Source organism: Rattus norvegicus, chromosome 9, assembly GCF_021556685.1.
Source record: "Rattus norvegicus strain SHRSP/BbbUtx chromosome 9, alternate assembly SHRSP_T2T, whole genome shotgun sequence".
Classification (NCBI taxonomy): domain Eukaryota; kingdom Metazoa; phylum Chordata; class Mammalia; order Rodentia; family Muridae; genus Rattus; species Rattus norvegicus.
Genome location: NC_141542.1, coordinates 117568290 through 117590093, shown reverse-complemented (window position 1 = coordinate 117590093; position 21804 = coordinate 117568290). Strand labels below are relative to the sequence as shown.

The following is a 21804-nucleotide window of genomic DNA, read 5'->3' as shown; positions in this document are numbered from 1 at the left end:
CCTTTTTCTTCAATACCAGCACAGCACACATCACATACTCTGCTATCCTGTCCTTTTTAAATTAATTTGGCTCAAGGTTCGACCCCAGAAACATTTTGCTTTGTGCTCCAGCTCCCGGGCCACACCTGTCTGACAAGTCCGTTCACATCACTGTTTTCCGTTTCCGGCACCTTAGCTGCCAGATGGTCACCTTTTACTTAGAAACTGGAGAGTGGTTTTCTTTCTCTCCTTCTGTATCACAGGTCAAGCTGAAGGGCACAGTCACCTGCAGGGAACAGGACCCAGTGTGTTACACTGAGCATTTGGCTGTTTTACATGACCTCACCATAGAGGAATGTCTCTCCAAGGGAAGGAAAAACCTGTTTCGTTAGAGCGACCCACAACTTTGTTTTTCTCTCTCCTCAGGGTGACAGTCTTTTGGCTCCTACCAGTGGGTATACACTGGAAAAGTGAGAAAAGAGTCTGAAAACTCCATGGGTGGACGGTTGTTCATCCTTTCGACTTCTCGTTGGAAGGGCTGTGTCTGATTCCCTGGGTGACTCAGTATTTCAGACAATCTAAACCTGTGTGGTTAGCACATTGGCGCTCTCTCTCTCTCTCTCTCTCTCTCTCTCTCTCTCTCTCTCTCTCTCTCTCTCTCTCTCTCTCTCTCTCTCTCTCTCTCTGCACGTGGTGAGTAAGTGGTAGATGATAGTCTATCGGGGTGGCGACTAGAGGAAGCATTTTGTTACTTCAAAGCTTGGTTTGGATGAACTTGGTGCCTGGACTTTATTGGATAAAGCTCTCCCAGCCAGCCCAGCCGTCTGCACGGGAAGAGTTCCCAGCATGCACTGGGGCTTGTTACCAGATGCCATGCTCTATCAGGAGAGCCTTTTCTTGACTGCCTGAGCCACTAGGTTCCTGTGCCCTCTGCTCTGCTGGATGACAAGCTCCCCCCCCCCCCCGGGAGCCCCTGCACTAGAACGAGTCCCACTCTGGCTGAGGCGGAATGGGGAGCAGAACCCGCAGCCGGTACTGCTGCAATAGGCTTTAGTCTGTGAGCCCTCCTCTGCACCCTGTCCTCTGCTTGTGGGTCCCAGTTCTCTGTTAGTCCTCAGACAACCATGGCTCCTGAATCACTGCTTCCTGTTTCACACCTAAAAGGGGAAGGCCTTTCCAACAGGTATTTACCGCCAAGGCAGCAGTGGGGACTCACTGAGGATCTCAGCCACGCGAAACTCAGGGGGTTCTCAGGACTCTGTGTGCAGTGCGTTATTCGGATGTTCAGCAGTTGGCAGTTGTTCAAGGACAGGAGGTTTTGCGTTTCAGCCCCTTACTGGTCTTTAGCCTTTTCAGCATCCAAAGAGAGAGCCACAACTCCTGTGTCTGTTTGGTTCTAGTCTGCTCACATGAAGGTTAAGCTAGTCATATGTGTTCAAAGGAAGACCTCAAAATTAGTTTAAAAAAATGAATGGCATTTATTTCCTGTCCCGTCACCCAGCTACTAACAGAGTCCTTTAAGGTCCGCTTCTCAAACTCTTTTCGTTTTAGAAGTCATCTTTAGACGATGTCTTTGCCTAAGCCTCATTGTTCATGAATTATATTGTGAGTCCATTTGGACACCGACCAGGAACTTGGTATAATTGCTCCCATGCAAGTAACAGCTTTCTCTGGGTATTAATTAGTTGATAGGGGGATTAGGGTGGTTACAGGAAAGGCATTGCTGCTCCCCACCCCTCACCCCCGAAAGGCTAGGCCAGGTGGGTGCCAGGGCTTCCTTAGATTCCATTTGCTCAGCTTGTTCCCTTGGTAAAGGCACAGAATTTGAATAGCAGCGAGACGTCCTGCGGCAGAACAACACAGGATCATTCGGATTCACTGCTCCTGTTGATATGAAATGTGAGATATTAATCAAGACTAATTACACGCACTGAGTTTAGAACAAACTGAAGGGCAGCTCAGGGCATGGCTCTATCTGTAATTATGGACTGTAGGTACCAGGATAATTACTGGAAATTAGAAGTCCTTCAGTTTTGGGGTCTTCTGAAAATACAGAAACAGTTTCTCTCCCCACCAGGAGCTAGCCCTCTGCTCTGAACTTGTGTTAAACAGATACAACAGCTTTTAAATATGCCTGGGATACACCGTGTCAAAATTTGGAAGGTATAGAAAGAATCCAGATGGTTCTAGCCTATCCTTGTCTGGCATCTTCTAGTATTTGAACTTGAAGTAAAAATTGGAATATATTTTGTTGGGGTAGAATTAGGGCTGTTTCGTGGAATATTATCTTCTTTAAAAAGAAAAATCTACAATCTTCTATATGAATAAGTTTACCATCACATCTGTTTAAACATCACATAGTGCGTGTTTCAGACCATAGCTGCCATTTCTGTGGTGACCCCTGTGTTTTTAGAAGAGCCTTCTAAAAAGCCACCTGCAAGAAGAGGAAGGAAGAGGAGGGGAGGGGGGAGGGGGAAGGGGCTCACCTCCAGAGCAGAGAGCTGTGTAGCCAGTCGGTTGCCCCTGTCTGTTGAAGGTCCGTGTAGGTCTGCAGTCTGAACTAACCGCACTGATGTCTTTGCTTAGAGAAGAAGCACAAGAAACCTTGGCACCGGCCCCACTTCTGCCCTCAAGGACAGGACCCCGGGCTCCAGTGGCTGTCGTCTTGTGTTCAGGACAGCTGCTTTCTAATTTGCTAGGAGGTTTTTATGAGAAGTTCTTAAGGGAAATGTCCTTCCTGTTAACTTCAGTAGAGTTGGCTTTGGCTGTGAGCAGTCAGAGCTCTGCCTTATATGCGTACTTGTGCCCAGATTGGCATTAACTTGGTGAGCAGAGACTTAGAGGTACATATGTACCACCTTCATGCTGGCATACATCACAGTGGCATGCTGTATGCGTGTGCGTGCACGTGCGTGTGCGCGCGCGTGTGTGTGTGTGTGTGTGTGTGTGTGTGTGTTTGTGGTGCTGCAGATTAAACCCAAGTTCTTGAACTTGCTGTGCAAATAAATTCCCGTTTCTTCACGAGGCGCCACGCCTACAGGAATGATTGAGTTTCACCTACTTCTGAAGTAGATGATTTCAGCATCGCACGACGCGGACCTCTAATAAATTCAGGTTTATTCACGTTGCTGCTTGACTCTTTCACATCGAACAATTCTCCCTTTCTTCTCCGTGGTCCATGTCTAGCTGTGCTGAGAGGGGCTCATGCATCTGCTGACCTTGAGACTGCAACCGGTGGACTCCGCCACTTCCTTCTGTCCTGATGGTTTTGTTCCTTCACAATTTTATCACTTAGGTGTTAATACAGTGATGTTCTAACTGCTCTCCCTACAATCTTTACCTCGCCTCTGTTGCTACCCTATTAATACACATTCATACACACACTTGTGCACACGCTCACGCACACACACACACACACGTGCACACACACACACTCATACACATATCCGTGCATATGCACTCACACACACACACTCGCTCATACACACACACTCATGCACCCGCACACCCGGGAATGCATGGACATGTGTGCGCCCACACACCCTATATGCTGGAGATCTAATTTTATCCCAAGTCACATGCCACCCCTACCGTCTACTCCTACCCCCATTTCTTATCGTACTCTAAAAATGACAAACCGATCTGTACCTGAATTTCCTTTCCTGTACTTGGCTGTTGATATTTTCAGGTTTGTAACCACTTTGTTCTTACAGAGGCAGAACCTCACCAGAAGAACCCTGTGGGCTCTGGCTGCTCTTTCTTGGAGCCACAGGCAGCTTGTTTTCAGGGATCACAGCCTAAGATAAGACCTGTGTCTGTGTGTGCTTGTCCCAAACTCTCATTTTCCTGCTGCCGTAATTTCTCTTTCCCAGAATACAGAGATGACTTTTCAAGATCAGATATGAGCGCCTATGGAAAAGCACACATTGATTCATCTCCCCCCACCCCCGGTTCTACCAGGAGGGGAAACCCAAGGTCATCGAAGTAAATCAGAAAAACCGAAACCCAAGTCGTTGGCTCTTTACCTGATTCCTTGCAGGCTCCCTCATAGATTCTGGAAGAACTCATACACATTCTTCCCCCTCCTCTACACTGCAAAGATTTATTTCACCTTTGGCTCCACCAAAAGGAAGTATAACTTGGTCTTCGGGGACTTTTAAATACAGAGTACGAGTGACATCATAGGATGACCAGAGTCCTGCCTTTTATTAAAGCACACGTGGAATGCAGGGCCACAAGGAGGAGGAATCTTTCCTCTTCTGCTTCCTGAAAATTATTCATCCACAGATTTAAGCTCTTTGAGGCGCTTTATAAGAGACCGAGGGCCATTGGACAGGCATTTTTCCCCTGGAGTTTAGAACAAATATTAACTTTTTAATTTCAATGATAACGGGGAACGGGAAGGAGGCTGCTGCATAATCTGCTCCCGCTGCCCCTCTTGGAGGGCTCCTTAGTCGGGAACAACTGAAGGTATGGCGATGAATTGTGTTCGGAGGCAAATTTGAAAGCGTTTATTAAGGAATAAGAAGAAAGAACGGTATTCTGCCCCTCAGGACTTTCCCACTTTTGCAGATGTACCTGGAAGAGGCGAAGCTGAAAACCCTAACGATACTGCAGACGGTGTTTATTGTCTTCTGCTTCCCCCTGCTTGATAGACGTTGACTGATGGGACCTGAAAGGAAGCCAGGGACCGCTTCTGTGTGTGTGTGATGTCAGCAGCTGTGGTCCTCTCAGAGCCCCCTTCTCGGGAAGATGTATGCGTGCGCTGACACGGGACAGAGCATTGCGATGTTTACCTACGTGCTTTAAAACATCATTACCAAAGCCATTGGCAGCGATAGCACCATTCGCTGTTGTTTTAACATAGACTCTTTATTGCGTTTCTAAGCTTCTCCCAGAAAAGCTGGGAACCATCCCCACCGACAGCCATTTGCCTTCCGTTTGAACTTTCCTGGCAGAAATGTCCTGTCGATGGAGTCCAAACCAGTTCATCCCCTTTGTGTGTAGAGAATTAGACACATGAATGCTGCAAATTAATCAAATATGAGTCCATAATAGAAAGCCCCCACACACAAACATGACTTCGAAAGCCGCTTTGAATAGTGAGGAAAAGACCTGTCAAATAGACATGAAAAATTGTGGCTTGTGAAGGCCCTGGAGTTGTCGGGCTTGACCAGACCTGCACGCCACCCCTTGGAGGGGGCCAAAAGCAAGGGGTGGGAGGAGGGACCACCAGCCTAAAAGGAGGGATCTCTTTTCAATGGTTTTCTTCCATTGAGAGAAACTTCTGGGAATATCAGCAAGCCCCTTGCTGAGGCAGGGTTGGAGGTCAAAGTGCAGAGCCTGCTGCCAGCCTCCCCCGGAGGACAATAGTAAAGACATTTTATACACACGAAAAAAGGCATTCTGAGGCAGTGTTCACAGAGAACCTGAGTGAAACAGCAGTTAAGTTAAAATTATGCAGCATCATGTAAATTTGGCTTTTTCTCCTCCCTCTTTCTTAGAGTTGAAACTTGATTGACTCCGCTGTCTGTCTCTGTCTGTCTGTCTGTCTGTCTGTCTCTGTCTGTCTGTCTGTCTGTCTGTCTATCTATCTATCTATCTATCTATCTATCTATCTATCTATCATCTGCTTATTTATTTATTTAATGTCCTCTGCCAGTTTATTGATTTATAGAACCTTTTCCTCATTTATTTCTTTGTTTAAAAAAATGTTAAGTGTAAGGAAGGAAAAAGTTACCAGATGATTAATGTACATAGCACATCTTTGATCCGGGAAAAGGACACACATACTTCTAAGTAGGCAGAAAGCGTAGAGCAGAGAGAGCCAGTTTCCCTGTGCAAATGGCAGACACATAATTCAGCAACGTACTAATGTACTTGAATTAAATTCATACGCTTAGGTGTTAGTTCCCAGAGACACATGGAAAAAACATCTAAAGTTTGAGTCCTATGACAATATTAGCAGGAATCACTCAAGTATTCATACTGAGCTACTCCAAATCTGGGTTTGATAGAATATAATTTATTGAACATAAACAGATGAAATAAGAGAGGCACTAATGTAAACATAAAGCAAAATGAAAACTTGGTGTAGGAATAGAAGCACAGCTATGCGCATTTTCCTATCTTGATAAAACTGAAAGTTTCATAAAAATATCATTCTGTGGTCTCTCTGCTCAACTTTTTTTTTTGGGGGGGAGACATTCCTGGTTTAAATTTCCTTTTTTTTTTTTTTTTTTTTTGTTTACAATGGCAGTGTGAAGATTCTATCGGGTTTTGGTTGGTGCCCGTTGGATCTGGGGTAGACTTTCTTTGTGGCTTTCAGTTGGAGTGATATCATATCCGCGGTCTTCACATTTGCCAGAATACTACTAGTTTCCTCGTCTATCACCAGATCCCTTCGTCAGTGACGCAAGGCTTTTGCCTCTTGGCCAAGGACCCACTCCAAGGGGTGTGTAGATTCCTGGGAGGAAGGCTGTATGGTGGGGAGTTTGAGCTCTTAACACTCAGTGCTTGTGGAGTCTGGGTTTATGTAACACTTCCAAGTGTTTACATACTTCTGAGGCCAGATAACGAGGAATTGGAGTCAGAGATGCATTATTTTATACTCCTAGCATGTTAATAACTCTGAATCCGAGGAAAACACAAAGGATCAGTGTGAGAGGCCTCTCGGGGACTACGCAGAATGCTGCTGCCTCTGCTTAGGAAATTCATATTGGATCATCATCTAATGACGGTCAGGATATCAAGAAGACGAATGCAGACTAAGTTAAAAGTATCCTAATCGTGGTTTCTGCTTCTGCCGGTATCTTAATATTTGGCAAACTTTCCCTGGTGCTTGGGGTGCAATTGGGTGGTTTGGGGAGTCCTACACAGCTTCTATCCTGATGCTGGAAACAAAGCAAGGGCACTCGTGTATGGCATTCGTGACAGCAAGACCAACACAGGCATTGACATCGGTTATCAGATGTTGTTGGGGTTTAAGGAATGAGGACGTCACGCGTGATGGAGGGGGCCTGGCAGGATTTCTTAGGAGATCTGGGCGTGAAATGTTAGAATTTTGAAAATGTGGAGTAGAGGGAAGGTCAGGAGGCCAAGATAGAGACACAGAAGTTCAACTTCTGACAGGAATTTGTCAGGCCGTTTGTGCCTGCAGTGTCTTCCAAGAAAATGATTTATGCTAGACACTTGAGTAAACAGAGCCAGCTGCTCAGACTGGGGAGCAATGGGCCCTGCAAAGCATCCTTCCCCAGCTAGCTCAGCTTCCTACCCCTTCCTGCCTCTGCTCCTTATGTTGTAGGAATTAATATTTCTCTACGGGATAGTCTTTTGGACCACATTCTCTGAGACCCTCTCGATGAAGCCTATTGAATGTAAACAGGGACCTCCGAAGTTCTGCAAGCCAAGATGCTATACGTACCAGAAAGGTGGGGCAGGGGCCACAGTTCACTCTGGAGCAGGATGGCTAGGAAGTGAGAACTTCCTAGTAGTCGTCTTCCACTGGGAGAGGATGGAGAGAGAAAGCCTTGCTCAGTCACTGCTAGGAATGCAAGTATGCTGGCTAGTTTCATTTCAGGCTTGATGCAAGCTATGGTCGTCTGAGAAGAGGGACTCTCAATTGAGAAACTTCCTCCATAGGACTAGGATGTGGGCAAACAAGTAGAATGTTTTCTTAATTAGCGATTGATGTGGGAGAGCACATCCCATTGTGGGTAGTGTTACCCCAGGCAGGTGGTCCTGGATTGTGTAAGAAAGCAACATGAGCAAGGGCTGAGGAGGCAGCCAGTAAGCAGCACCCTCCATGGCCTCAATCAGCTCCTGCCTCTAGGTTGAGGACTGCTTTGAGATCCTGACTTGGTTTCCCCACACTGGACTGAGCTGGGATGTGTAAGCCAAATCAACTCTTTGCTCCCTAAGCCGCTTTTCATTCTGAGGTTTCCTCTCAGCGATGTTAACCCCAACTAAGTCAGCAAGTCAGTGGACTGTGAGCCTCTAGCCGGGAGGCTTCTGAAATCGAAGGGAGAGTCATGTCCAGTGCTTGGGAGAGAAGCATCTGATCACAAGAAGGGATATAAAAGCAGCAGGAGACAGCACTCAGGAAAGAAACAGAGTAAGCTTGATGCTTGGCAAAGTCAAGCTTGACTTTGGGAAGGGATACGGTGACCTGAAAGTACAGAAGTCAGCAAGGACAGGAGCAGTTCTTTCTTAAATGTCTGGTCAAGAAAGAATGAACCATTCACTGACCCTTGCTGTTTTCAAGAGGAGTTAAGGTCTGTTTTCTCAGAGTTAGGTATGGCTTTTTAAAGAAAAGGCTTGTATCTGCCTCATGCCTTCATCTTGAGGGTTGCAAAAGCCAGTGGCCGATTATGGCCTCACCCCACTTGCTTTCATGTTGGTTTGTGTGAATCCACTGAGAGTGAAGCCCTTCCCCTCACACTTTACAACACAGTCGACTCCATAATTTAACGCTGGTTCTTCCAACACAGATATTACATGATGCGTGCAATTTCCCATCATTACCAGGAGAAATTATCCGGATGCTAAGAATAATTCAGCTTTTATAAGATCATCCACCGATATATTCTTATCAAACCCATATACCTATATGTATATCTATATATGTATATCTATATCTATCTATATCTACATTATCTATGAGCTTTCCTGCCACTTTTATTTCTTGTCCTAGATAGGAGTTTCATGACGGCAGATATTGGAGAGCATCTTTTTGCACAGTGGGTGTTCCAGAAAATGTTATTTACCTTTGTTGGCTGAGGTCATCTTACAGGGCTCTGCTGACTTCGTCACAGAAATGTTGACAATTAACTGTTCATCACCTGTTGTCCTCCACAATGCTATAAGCCCAGTTCAAGCTATCACGAGTGTCAGACCGGACAGCAGCACCAGGGTCACACTAGATTTCAATGTTCTTTTACTTTAAATTTTATAGAGGGTCGAGGCCCAGCACAGTGGCACACGCCTTTAGCCCAGCACTCGGGAGGCAGAGGCAGGAGGATCTCAGAGTTTGAAGCCAGCCTGGTCTACAAAGTGAGTTCTAGGACAGCTGGAGTTACGCAGAGCTGTGACTCCTTTCTTTCCGTTTCATATGGTGTTTTCATCAAGGAGAGTGGGCTCAGGAAGGTACCACTGCTATACAACTCATATATCCACCCACTTTCAAGTACATTGAAGTGTCAGGCAAAAGATAATTTGAAAAGTCACTTGAAATAGAGATAAAAAGAGGTCAAAAAGACTCTAGATAGAAATATTAAGGCTATACTTATGAGATGGCCTCAGAACTTCTTCTGGCATGAAATTTAGTTCTTAGTGTCCTAGTGGCTGTACCAAAAGGGAAACCTGATTATTCAAACACAGTTCATTTTTTTTTTTAATGAAAGAAGCCACCCATGACAGGAGATAAGGGGCATGGGATATTTGTCACGTGACTCACGGGGCTCATAATATAAGTAGTGCCACTGAGGGTGCGAGTCTTTTGAGATTGCAGGTTCTATTTTATTAGCCAAAAATCAAATTTATGTCCTTGAACCATAACTTGCAGAAAGCATTTCGTCAGGCACCATGGGATGTGCTACGGAAATCCAGGTTGCTTGATTTGATCATTTGTCTTGCACGTTAGCAGAGTTGAGGGATCCTGAGGCACGAGCGGGAATCTTATTTCCGATGCTGAATGTAGCATCTATGTAGCTGTTACGTTGTAGCATTTCAAGCTAGCTTTGAAGGGGAAATTTGCTGATAATTAAGACCCCATCAGTTTTCAAAGCTGTTATTCTCCGCTACTTGAGCTGGTGCAGACGTAGCCGTCACAGTACAGGATCACGGACCCAGCCAGGATCCCTTCAATGGTGAGTTCTGATGCCAGGGAGACTTCTGCTAGGCACGATCTAAGCATGTAGCCGTCATGGTGGATGGATGTCTATATACATGAGGGGCTGGAATAAGACTAAGAAGAGTGTGGCTGAGTATGTCATCCTCTTTTGACAGATGAGGAATCCCCTAATAGAGACATTAAGTCAATTGCCTCTGTCACCCAGTTCAGCAGCACCAGGTATGAGAGTAGAAAACAAAAGAACCGAGATTGATTGACATGTGTCTGTGACCAGCCAGAAGGTGAGGTCATTCCAACTCAACAGGTGGGAAATGACCCCAGTAGTGGAAAGAAAATAGGACGTAGGGATGACACTTAACAGAGTGCATTTCACCAAATCAAACAGAAATATCTTCACCACTGTTCATACACACAGCCAGATCTGTCTGTTGTTTCTGAGTAAGACCATACTCGATACCTACCATGGTTAACACCCTCCCATCCCCATTGACTGGTAGATTTTACAGTCATGTAGACACACATCTCTGGCATGTGGACGAGGGTGGTTCCAAAAGGGGTGTGACTGAGGAGGGGAGACCCATCCTGAATGTGGATGATACCATCCGGTGGGTTAGTGTCAATGGGCTGAAGGAAAGGGGACCTGGAGGATAGCTTTGGAGTGCCTGCCTTTCTCCCTCTGTGCTTCCTGACATGGTGCTCATGACCAGCTGCCCCACGCTCTCACAGCTTCCCCACTTTGACGGTCTGCACACTCTACAAGCTCAAATGACCCCCTCGTTCCTTTGGTTGCTCTGTCTAGTGCCCAACCTCAGCAATGAGAAGAGTAACTAACTCAGTGTTTGAGCACAAGCAGCTGTTTTACCTGCCAACGAGTTACCAGGTAACAGATTCTCCTGGTCCCTCACCATTTTATAGAATTTGAGAAGCTTTAACCGGGGCCATTCTGTTTGATAATATAGCCGATATTTTTTTTTATAAAAATTGAAAATCTCCATATGCTGTAGATATTTACATAAATATATAAAATTGAAGCTGAAAGCAATTCATTCTTGGGTTTTTCATTGTGAAAGCAATCTTAAAAAATAAATTCTCAGCATAAGAGGCATGAATTGTCAGCGTTCGAGCCTTTGAGAAAACAGAATAAATCTAGTTTTAGCGTAACAACTCTAATACTCTTAGAATACCAAAGTGTTTTACAGTAACAAGTTTGAGATAGGATCCAATATGAAGATATTATCCTCTCAGCCAGCTTGTTCCTCAGTCAATTTCAGAGCACATATTATGCAAAGCAATATGTATATACCCAGTCCTTTTTTCAAAGTATATTTATGTTCTCAGATTTGAAGTAGAAAGGCATCCAGCAAGAAGGTTTTTTTTTTTTTTTGCTTTTTTTCTCTTTTTTTCCAAATAAACTCCTCAAAGGACAATAACTGATCTTCTGCCAGCATCAGCGTGTCCCCATGTCTTCCTTTGCAGAGGGGCACATCGAGTAACTACACACCGTACTCTAGGTTGGGTGTGGGAAATCTCTCTCTACAGGTATAATAAGCAACTTTCAAATAGCTTCTAAGACCGTATTTTCTTTAAGTTGGAGTATAAATATTCTTTGAATCGCACCTCTTACTTAAAGTTTTATATACGAAATGAAGTGAACATAAGTAGGTGTAATCACATTTTTTTGATAAAAAAATGTGAAGTGAGCATTTTGCTATGAGTTATACCGTAGGAGAGGGAAATTATGAAGGAATTCTCGGGGAGTTATTGCATAAACATCATTACTGTCAAGAGGAATTTATTCCTTCCCACTTCTTGTCCGTAAGTACTTACTGCTCACGTGAGGCCACTACTATCCTGGTTCTCAACGGGTGACAAATTTCTTATCCTTAAGAAATATATCTTTCGGGGTGTTTGGGGCTGTTTTTGTTTTTAGTGAGGCAGACATTTATGAAAGAGTTAAAGAGTAGGAAGAGAAGGGTCACAGTGGATGATCAGAGAATAGACATAATTACAGTGAGAGATGGCTGCGGAGGAAGTGAGAGGAAGCTAGGCCGGAAGTGGGATGAAGCTGGGCCGGAAGTGGGATGAAGCTGGGCCGGAAGTGGGATGAAGCTGGGCCGGAAGTAGGATGAAGCTGGGCGGGAAGAAAGGAGAGGAGTGCTTGAACATGTGCCACTGGGCTGAGGGGAAGGGCACAGCAGTTGGGATATTTGGCTCCTGCCAAGGTCATTTGAAATCCTCCTGATTTCCAGACCCTTCTTCTGTGTGTATGTGTGTGTACTCCTCCGAACAGACATCAGAGCATCTCCTACAATTTGGTTATCTTAACTGCCCGTCTTAGCTGGGAAGTTCACCTCATTTATGGCTCTAGCATTTTCCTTAAACATGAAAGTAGCAGACCATATATAAGAAGGAGAAACACAATGGCCGCTTCAGAGAAGCCATTACTCCTTTGTCCCTTTCAAATTCAGATTTTTTTTTTCCTTTTCGCTTCATTCATATTCCCTTTTTAGAAAGTGAATACACTGCAGGAAAGCTACATGTTTAAACATATATGGCTTTTATTGTTACATAATTACTGAGCCAGTCTAAATTGGATGGTTCTCATTAAATAAAAGGATAAGAAAGTAAGTCCGGACATAATTAGGTCACAGCATCTGACCTTCCCTTTTGCCTTTATCTGCCAAAGCTTTGGCCTTAATATGGACAAAGAGCAATTTAAGTCTCTTTCTATTCCTATCCTTTTTCTTAGAACTGCTTCAAATCTAAACCCCTAATAAAGGAAGGGATAATAAAATAGCGGGGAGAGTATAATGAGAATTATATTGACTCTCAAGAAGTTTTGGAAGAGAAATATATTCCTTCCCTCCTCCCCCAGTTCTATAATAACGTAATCATAGTGTGATTTCTACTTCGCTAGACCAGGGACTATTTTGGAAATCTTTAATGAATATAATCAGGTAGTAAGCACTTAAAAATTACTATTTCTTGAAAGCCAGGAAATTATTATTCAGTGTAATGTGGAAAGAAAAGGGGGTGCATGGGGTGGGGGGGAGGCCAGCTGCATTCTCGACAGCGTCATCTGTGTGGCATGCTGAAATCGGGATAGAAATGAAACTCCAGGCTCGTGTTAGCCGGACAAGTCGCTCAAGATCTTTGGGGTTCAGATTCTTTTCTTATTTCAGAATAGCAACAGCAACAAATATGTGTGTTAGCTGTGCGACAGCCATTATCCAGAGTTCTTATATTTAGCCCACTAACCATCCCCACCGCACCGTAGGATAGATTCTACCATATGATTGAACTTTGCTTGGCTCTTTTTTAAAAAAGATCATCTGAACTTACTGTTCAAATCCATGCCGTTGACCCCCACCATATTCGGCTCAGTCACTGCGAGGGGTTGAAGAGTGATTATTGAAACGGGAAAGCAATTCTGGAGGCAGACGCGGCAGAACTTTGTACACTGGAGCAATGTGTCTTTCAAGAAACCCTGGAAAGGGTCAAATATCCCTGTGGTCATGGGACAGAATCACGTTTAACTTACTAAATGGGAAGAACTCCTTTTAAAAATCCCCTTGTAAGACAGCTCCACACTCAGGAGTGTCAGCAGAATTAGAATGCCCCAGTAACCTGGACTACATGCCCTTCTGATGCCAGTCGGCAGACCCCAGTATATAGACGTGTCGAAGCAAGAGTGGCTCAAGTGTAACTCATTTTCCTGTGTATGTACAACCCATGGGGGGGATCGAGGGATGCGGGGAAAGCAGAGAGGGAATTACTTGAAAAAGGGAGTAGAAGGAGGGAGAAGGGATTGAGGGAAGTCAAATGAGGGGTAGATATAATTAAAGTAGATATAATAAAGATATACATTCATGAAAATGTCAACACAAAACCCGTTATCTCTAATTAATAATCACTAATGAAACAATAAGAAAATACCTTTTTTTGCTTTGTCTGAAGCACCACAGCCTATGATTTTCTGTCAACTTCAACACAGGCTGTGGAACAGCCTGGGCTTGAGGTACCTATTATGGTTCTCCATGCCAGGATCGGCTTGCCGTCTGCCCTGCCTCTTTCTCCCATCATCCTTTCTGCCTGTCCTTCATTTTTTTTTCCATCATCCCTTCTGCCTGCCCTTCATTTTCTTTCTTCCATCATCCTTTTTTACTTAACTATTATTAACTGAGCTATTAACTATTATTAACCATGTACCATTCACAGTGCTGGAGATGAGGAACGAGATGTGGCATCACAGGCATGGCCACTGCTCTTTTGGGATCTATAGCTCAGTTAGGGACATGGGCTATAAGGAAGTCCTTGTACAAAAGGACACAAAAGATAGGTGTGCTAACAGTAATACAGGGTATATAGGGGTATGTAGAAAGAGTTAAGACAGGAACTTGGACAGTTTGGCTCAAATAATGTCAATTAATTTCTTTCCATGGTCCAACCTTATAGTTCTCACATAATGGATAATTCAGTGTGCTGGAAGTAACCAATCATAGTGATACACTTGTGATCCCGACACTTCTGAGTCTGAGGCAGGAGAATGGGGAATTCTAGCTCATCCTCAGCCAAGTAGCAAGATTAAGTCTAGCCTGGGCTATATTAGGGAAAGGAAAGGCTATAAAGAGGCAAAGGGATCTGGAGAGATGGCTCAATGGGTAGAGAGCTGACCAGAGCCCAAAGTAGATACTGTGCGTGACAGAACCTGCCAGTCTTGACAGAGCTATGAGATTATCCACAAATACAGTTCAGGGTGCAAGTGGACCCGCAAAGGCAAAGGTTTTGGCATCTGACCAGAAGGCAGTGGTTGGTGTAGGGGACTAGCAAGAGAATGTTCTATATGGAGAAGGGGAGTGTAGCTGCAGGGAGGGAGAACAATTTGCCTCCAGTGCCTGATCCTCTTGCCTGGTCACTGCCTGGGTCATGAGCAGGACTGCCTAGAAGCCAGATAGAGGTTTTGGGTTTGTACTCCCAAGAGAAGCTCTTCTTTCTTGCCCAGGCTTCCAAATGGAGGAGGAGAAAGAAATAGAAGGAACACCCATTTTTAACCATGTTCTGTAAATGGAGCTTTGCGCTAAGTTTTTTCATTTTTTTTAATCTTACAAAGTTCTTTTCCATTAAATTCCGCTTGAGACCAAATGAATAGTTACAGCAAAATCAGATTAAACTCCTATTACAGAAGAATGTGTGCATCGTACGTTTAACTCAAAGGCATTATCCATTCTTAGCATTCCTTTTTTTCTCTTACGGGGTAATTAAACGCAGGTTGTGGTCAGCATTTACTTTATATGACATAGTGTATAATACTCGGTTTTAGATGACCTACAAGAAATTAAGGGGTATAAATCTCAAGTTAATGGCTTTTAAGTCTTATTTGTTGTCCAGTAATGTAATAAAATTATACATGTGTATGAATATATACATATATACATATATATATTTAAATGACCATGGCACTTCTATAATTCACAAAACAGCATATTAAAAAATAGAACTGAAAATATTAAGTAAATACCGAGCACTCGTAGTTGCACAAATAGGATTACAGAAGCTGCACACAGGCGACCAAACAGATTAATGGGTGATGTCTATCTGGCTATCTCAAGGTTTTGAAGGTGTACCAGAGCAAGATAATGAAATTGCCTGTCAGGTAATCTGATTTGAGAATTCCAGTCATCTGTGAACTGGTGTGTGGGCTAATAAGCCAGGAGTTTGCCAAGACCTGTTATTTTTAAAGCTCTGCTCTCTGTGTCTGTCTCTGTGGGATATGTTAAACAAAGAGCCCCGTGTGGAGCTAGAGGTGAAGGACCCCCGCCAGGACCCAGGATGAGGGGCACTGCTAAGGCGCAAGTCCAGATTGAGCTAAACATTTCTAAGTTGTTCAGGGAGCAGCTGGGGAGGTGCACAGCTGCCAGGTGACCTCTAGACCTGGCCCAGAGAAGATGCTGTTGCCGGATCTAAGAGCATATGCCCTTCCGGAGGCATGCAGGGTGAGCATCTGAGGCTTGGCTCTGGTATTCTTTGCACGGTAACCTTGGGTAAAAAACGGAGACACGGTCTTCCTGTGGGCAAATATGTAATTAATTATAGTGCCCAACTCATAGAATAGTTGGTGCGGAGAAGATTGACCACATAGTATTTGGCGCATAGTAATTTGTAGGCGTAATTAAAGGACTCAATAGAGACCCTCTGTATCTTATTAATATTTCCCTTTCCCTGCCTAGTACTTTCTTTACATTCCTTTCTCCCTGAAATAGTATCATTGTTTCCTTTCCCTTTGACTTAATGTTTCTATGAGCCTAACTTACTTGTTAGCATGGTTTTGCTTTATTAGGACCTTGCATGTATTATGTAAATATTAATTGTCCCTATTTCCATGGCACAGAAAAATGACCGGTGGTAACACCTCCTTTATCTGAGGCACAAGACTGAATTGGAACATTGGGAATGGGAGGACTCTTTCAAAAGCTCCTTAAAGCCTTAATCAGCTTTCTTCCGATGACAAAGTCATGTGCTTTTCATATACATCTGTTTATACTCCGGAGCAATTAATTTCCCACTCCTTTTAATTTGTTAGCCTTCAAATATTTTATGAGAAACAATGTCCCGTTAAATGAATGGTTATTGTCACTACCATTCAAATTATGTTGCTGAAATGCCATTGGGTGATCTGCTAACTTTCTGGACATCAATTGCAGTTTGCCCAGCTACAAAAGAAACTTTAAAAAAAAATACATATAGTTTTAGGAAGGAAAGCATTTGGCTTCCGAAAGGAATCATTTCAGAACTCTGTTAATTTCCTTTTATAAAGAATGAACAGCCGACATACTCATATGTGAAGTCAAAAAGTAATTTTTTAAAAGCTGTGCACACACAGACAGTAGGATGAGGTGTGGAAGACCTTGGTTGGTGTGGTGTCCATGTCCACTGACTCCTGATAAATGACTATGTCAAGGTGATTATACCTCATTGAGACGAAGTTTCAGTACTCAATATGCTTCAGTCATGAAAGGAAACCATAAAAGGAATTATCCTTTCCCCTCCTTTACTTCTTCCTTCGGAAACGTCACCACTTGTGACAAGTTCCAGTAGAGATGCAAAGCGGCCCCAGGCCCTGGGTAATAGAATCTACTGAGAAGAGAACTCAGGTCATCAAAAATCTGATCTGACCCCAGGTATGGCATGTGATGCTGTATCGACGGAAACCACAAATGTCAGATTACAGACACGTCAGCCATCCCTATTATCCGTTTAGTAACTTCTATAGAACTCCCATTGGATACATTAACGTCAATAACAATGACCATTAAAAAAAATACAATGTCTGTTGGGAGAGGGCATGATGTTTTAGATCAAGCATATGTTTGTTCAAGGTTAAGGCCTTCCGATGTATAAACAACCTCACTTCTGGAAACGTAATGACATCACTAGACAAGAATCTAGTGAGTAGGCTTATTTACCCTAGGGTACTGTGGCTTCACCTTCTCACCAAGCAGGGCAAGCGGAAACAGATGGCAGTGGGGAGGAAGAGAACTTCCTGCCTCCCAGCATCCCCCAGTTTCATATCCCCTCTTCCCTATCACTTCCCAGTCTGTGCAGGGTCTCTGGCTACTGCACAGCAGACATTTAGGACGTGCCCAGTTGTTAGCATGGTTGTGCTAACAACCTGTGATTTAATAAGGTCCCTAGGGCAACCCAGCAAATGCCTTAAGTTCCGGGTGTTCAGTTGAGTTGGATCAGTGGCATTCTTTCTCTCTCCCCATCACACTCTCACAGCATGGCCTCGTGTCAGGGCTAAACCTCTGGAAGGGAATTTATATCTCCATCAATACCTTAGAGAAGTCCAAAACAATAAGATCACACCTCGCCTTTATCTGTTCTTTAGCAATTTATGAACTGCCGTCTCATTTACCCAAACTAGCTCTCACAGGTAAACTCATGTTGTCTCCATGTTGGATGGCTGATAAAAGTCCTTCAAGACGGCAGAGCCTTGACCCAGGGATTCCCTTGCAGGACTTGGGGACTATTTCCCACTTCACTGTGCCACACATGGATGTAGACATCGAGAAACGTCAAAACATTCTCCTGTAGACTTTAAAAGACTAAATAAATAAAACCTTCAGACCCTGATAAGGTGTATCCTGTTCCAATCAGCAGGCTCTGTCTGATGCTGTATAAATTATAGTCACTTTATATATCAGTCCAGTTACATTTGTGACGGTACTTTGCTCTAGGCAGATGCCAACTATGGCTTATTGATGGGCCATTGAGAAAGATAGAGACCTAAGATCCTGGAGTCAGAGCTGAGTCCGTCTCCCCCAGCTTCCTTCTCTCCTGTGATCGTTTGTTTGCCCGTTTAATGGAATAACCCTTCTCTCAGGAACGCTTAAGAACCAAACAGGTTGGTCCACACTGAGAACAAGGAAGAGCACAAAGTCTGTTCTCGGTTAGTGTTAGTAGGTGGGTGTCTTATTCTCCGAGTCATAGTTCATGATGCAACCCTTTCCCCTCACCGATGCTTCTCTCCTTTACCGTAAAGCAAGTGTGCAGAAGGCTCGAAACTTCGGTTTGCGGAGAGAGTAGGAACATTGTCACCTCATGTCCCGTTATAGGTTATAGTGAGCGGCCAGAATTGCATAACTCCACTGGAAGCCAAAGCTTTAAGGGGTAAAAAAAATTAATCAGTTTATACATATATGTGACAACATTCTGAAAGATCCAAGTCTGTGTAAAAACTGAATTGAAAGGATGATTGTCATAAAAGTCCACTTTCGGCTGCAAGTGTGGGCCATTAGTGGTGAAGCTTTCAACTTCGTAAAATTTAACAGCCTTTCCCTCTTTAAAACGTGAACATCTCACTTGTTCTACGTAAGTTAGGGTATGCGACAGCCATTTTTTCTTCATTGGTTACCAAGAAGATTAAGATCAGTGAGGCACCTCCATTTTTTTAAACGTCCGAGTATTTTCGGTCAGTGTTAACTGTTGATCAGGAAGGGAAGCGAAATTCCTGTCGTGGCCTTCATGCATACTCAGGGTTACTTACTGTTGTTTGTAGGAACAGTACTCCAAGGTGTGTCACGAGCTCTAGTTTAGGAAATGAGTTTGTGGGCAAACTTCAGGTTAATTGTTTGCTTCCCTCAAGCTTGAACGTAAAAAAATAATCAGCAAGTAAAATATGTGTGTTCAAGAGCAACGGCGAAGTGTGCAAACAGGTGGATGTTGTCACCCTCCCCGTGTGAACTCTGCAGTTGTACTGTGACAAAAAAGGACTTGGGGACCGTCATTGCCTCCAGAATAAGTTCTCCAGGAGACTTTCACTTGACAAGGCTTGTTCTGGATTCCACTGGTTGCAGCTGACCTGGTGGAATACCAGTCCTACCAGCATTGTCCACACAGCAGCACAAGCCTGACGGACGGCTTCCTGTAGATGAGGAAGCTGGCTGGGCTCACGCTATATACACCCGGGCCTCAAGCAAAGGCTTGAGTCTGCTTCAGTAGATACTCAGCCCCGGTCTCTTCGCCTCTACTAGACATGTCTGCTCACTGCCCGGGTCAGCTGTGCGGCTCAGCTCTGCCTTCTTCACGTGTCCTTAGCTTTATGGTATAATAGGAACCCAAGCCAAGCATTCCCCGGGTTTCAACCTGACCACTTGATCCTCGTAGTAAAAATAATCTTAAGATGTGTGCACAACATCCCTTTATTTTCAGTTGTTATCATTCCAAATGTAATTACCACTTCAATTGTGAGACAGAATTCCAATGGGAAATATATTCATTAATAATAGCACCAGGGGCTGGCAAGATGGCTACTGGGTGGAAGCCCTTACCACCAATCCCAGGGGATCCACGTTGTGAAAGGAGAGAACCAACTACCATGGCACTTGTGTGTCATAGACACACACACACACAACACACACAAATAAATACATGTGTAATTTAAGATGTTCAAAAATAGTAGTAGTAGTAGTAGTAGTAGTATATAGATATCTAATTTCTCCGTAAAGCTGAAATTCGAGAATACTACTTATAGCATCCATTCATTTCATAAAATTTATGTCTGTTCTCAACATTGACTTTTAAGAACTAGCTTGTTTTCTCTTAGTCCATCTCAATTAAATAATTACCCGAATTCTGAGTTTTCAGTTTGGATGTACTGTCAGCTGCTGACTCCATGCTCCTGGGTAGCGGGCTATTTCTCTCGAGCTCATTTCCCGTGTTGAGAAATGAAGGCTTCTTCGATTGTTGTGGCTTTCTTCAAAGTCTCTTCTAAATGAAGTTTGTTCTTCCCAGTCATCTTTAGCTAAGATAACCATTACAGGGTTTTATATAGATCTTCTAAGGAACTGGGAGCTTACTCTACAGAGAGAAAGCTACCTTTTCTGAAATTGAAAGTTGGTTTTGGAGCATGAGGGATGCTGTCGTAAAATCTAGATTACAGTTAAGTCCAGTGCACTGGTTTTTCAGTTGTGATTTTATCAAGTTTGTTTGTTTGGGTTTTCTTTTTACCAAACTTGCATGTTTGATTGGTTTTTGCTATCTTGTGACACACACACACACACACACACACACACACGCATTTTTTTAAGGCATTATCTATCTTAAGGCAGTATCTATCTATGAGGCCCTGACTAACCTGGAGCTCTCTAGGCAGGTCAAGCTGTCTTTGAACTTTTCCATCCTCCTCCCTCGTTTCCCTGAGAACTGAGATGCCTAGATCTTAAGTTTTAGTATCATAAGATTTCTGGGGAAAAAGGAAGCACCATTAGACAGTCTCACCAAATCTACCCTTGTAGACATTCACAATTAATATATATCGTCGTAGAAGCAAAAAAAAATGTTCTTTTTAATGCCTGTTACAGGAGACTTAACAGAAACGCACAATCCACTTAATGTCGTCCCTAATGCTTCGCAGCTGACGCAACCACAACGGCCTTGCCGAGGGTAACTTGCTAGTCAGGTCTTTGACTGCCCAGCCTGCAGCCAGTCTGGCAAGGCGGACTTCTATGCTCTTGAACAATGTGAGCGTATTGCTGTGACACAGGCTTACGCTTAAAACCAGTATCCAGGACAGCATCAATGCCAGAAGCCTTGGAGGGTCCTGTGTGACATCAGAACACTCGTGTCATGGCTCGGGGTGGGGGTGTGGTCTGCGTTGTATCCCAGGAGGTGGAGCTTGTGTCTCCAGCTCTGTCTTGCCTCAGAAACCGTCCTCTGGGGCCTGGAGTGAGTTATATCTCCTGCTTTTACCACCGCAGTCTGATGCTCAGCCAGGCTCTGGATGCAGTATGTCCGTGAGCTCTGTGCACACTCGGAGGATGGAGCTCTAGGAAGTAACACACAAAGCCACTCCTTCTGTGGCTTGATTAAAACAGTCTGCTTGCTGCTTGCTTACCAGCTTGTGCTCTTTCCTGGGAGTCCTTTAAGCTCCTCACCCATCATGGCGGAGCTCAACAGAGGATGGAATATGTGTCGTGCCCTGTGCTTGCTTAGGCCTCAGCAAATACCAATTCATCACTAAATGGGCCCTACAAGGGTCCATTCATTAGCATCTTAGAACATTACAATTTACCCAGTGTTCCCTGCCATGGAAGCCATCACATGACCGGATCTCAAAACAAAAAGAATTCCACAATATGTTCTCGGAGTTATTAATAAAAATAACTGCTCGGTGACAGGAAAGGCGTGTGGTAGATTTAAGATGCATGGCCTCAGTCACAGTATTTCGGTTTTTTAAAATCTCACTTCAGAGCAGGAGGAGAAAGATGGGCCTCAGGAAAAAAAAAAAAAACCCAACCTGAGAACCATTTGATGAGGTGTTTCCGCCCTCTCCGGCTTCCTGTTTTACTGCTTGCCTTTGAGACCTCGTAAGACAGCGGTGACTAGATGGAATCAGAGCCGCCTGAGATCCTTTTTAATGCACTGCTTTGGACACAGTACATATGCTGTGCAAATAAATACAAAATTAGCGTTCC

General features: G+C 44.0%; 1 protein-coding gene and 1 long non-coding RNA gene across 11 annotated transcripts in view; one reads left to right on the top strand and one right to left on the bottom strand.

Moving 5' to 3' along the window:
* Efna5 (ephrin A5) overlaps window positions 1–21804 on the top strand; it is a 279914-nt gene that overhangs the window by 96910 nt on the left and 161200 nt on the right. The gene's annotated exons all lie outside the window — the stretch shown is intronic.
* On the bottom strand, window positions 1434–11890 carry LOC120094759 (uncharacterized). 3 transcript variants are annotated; one of them, XR_015629767.1, is made up of 6 exons: window positions 11657–11879; window positions 7403–7482; window positions 4005–4651; window positions 3628–3888; window positions 2466–3253; window positions 1434–1863 (listed from the first exon to the last, which is right to left on the bottom strand). It is a non-coding gene; the product is annotated as an uncharacterized LOC120094759 (long non-coding RNA). The 3 variants fall into 3 exon arrangements; XR_015629769.1 differs by having other exon boundaries at window positions 4558–4651; XR_015629768.1 differs by lacking the exon at window positions 4005–4651 and having other exon boundaries at window positions 11657–11890.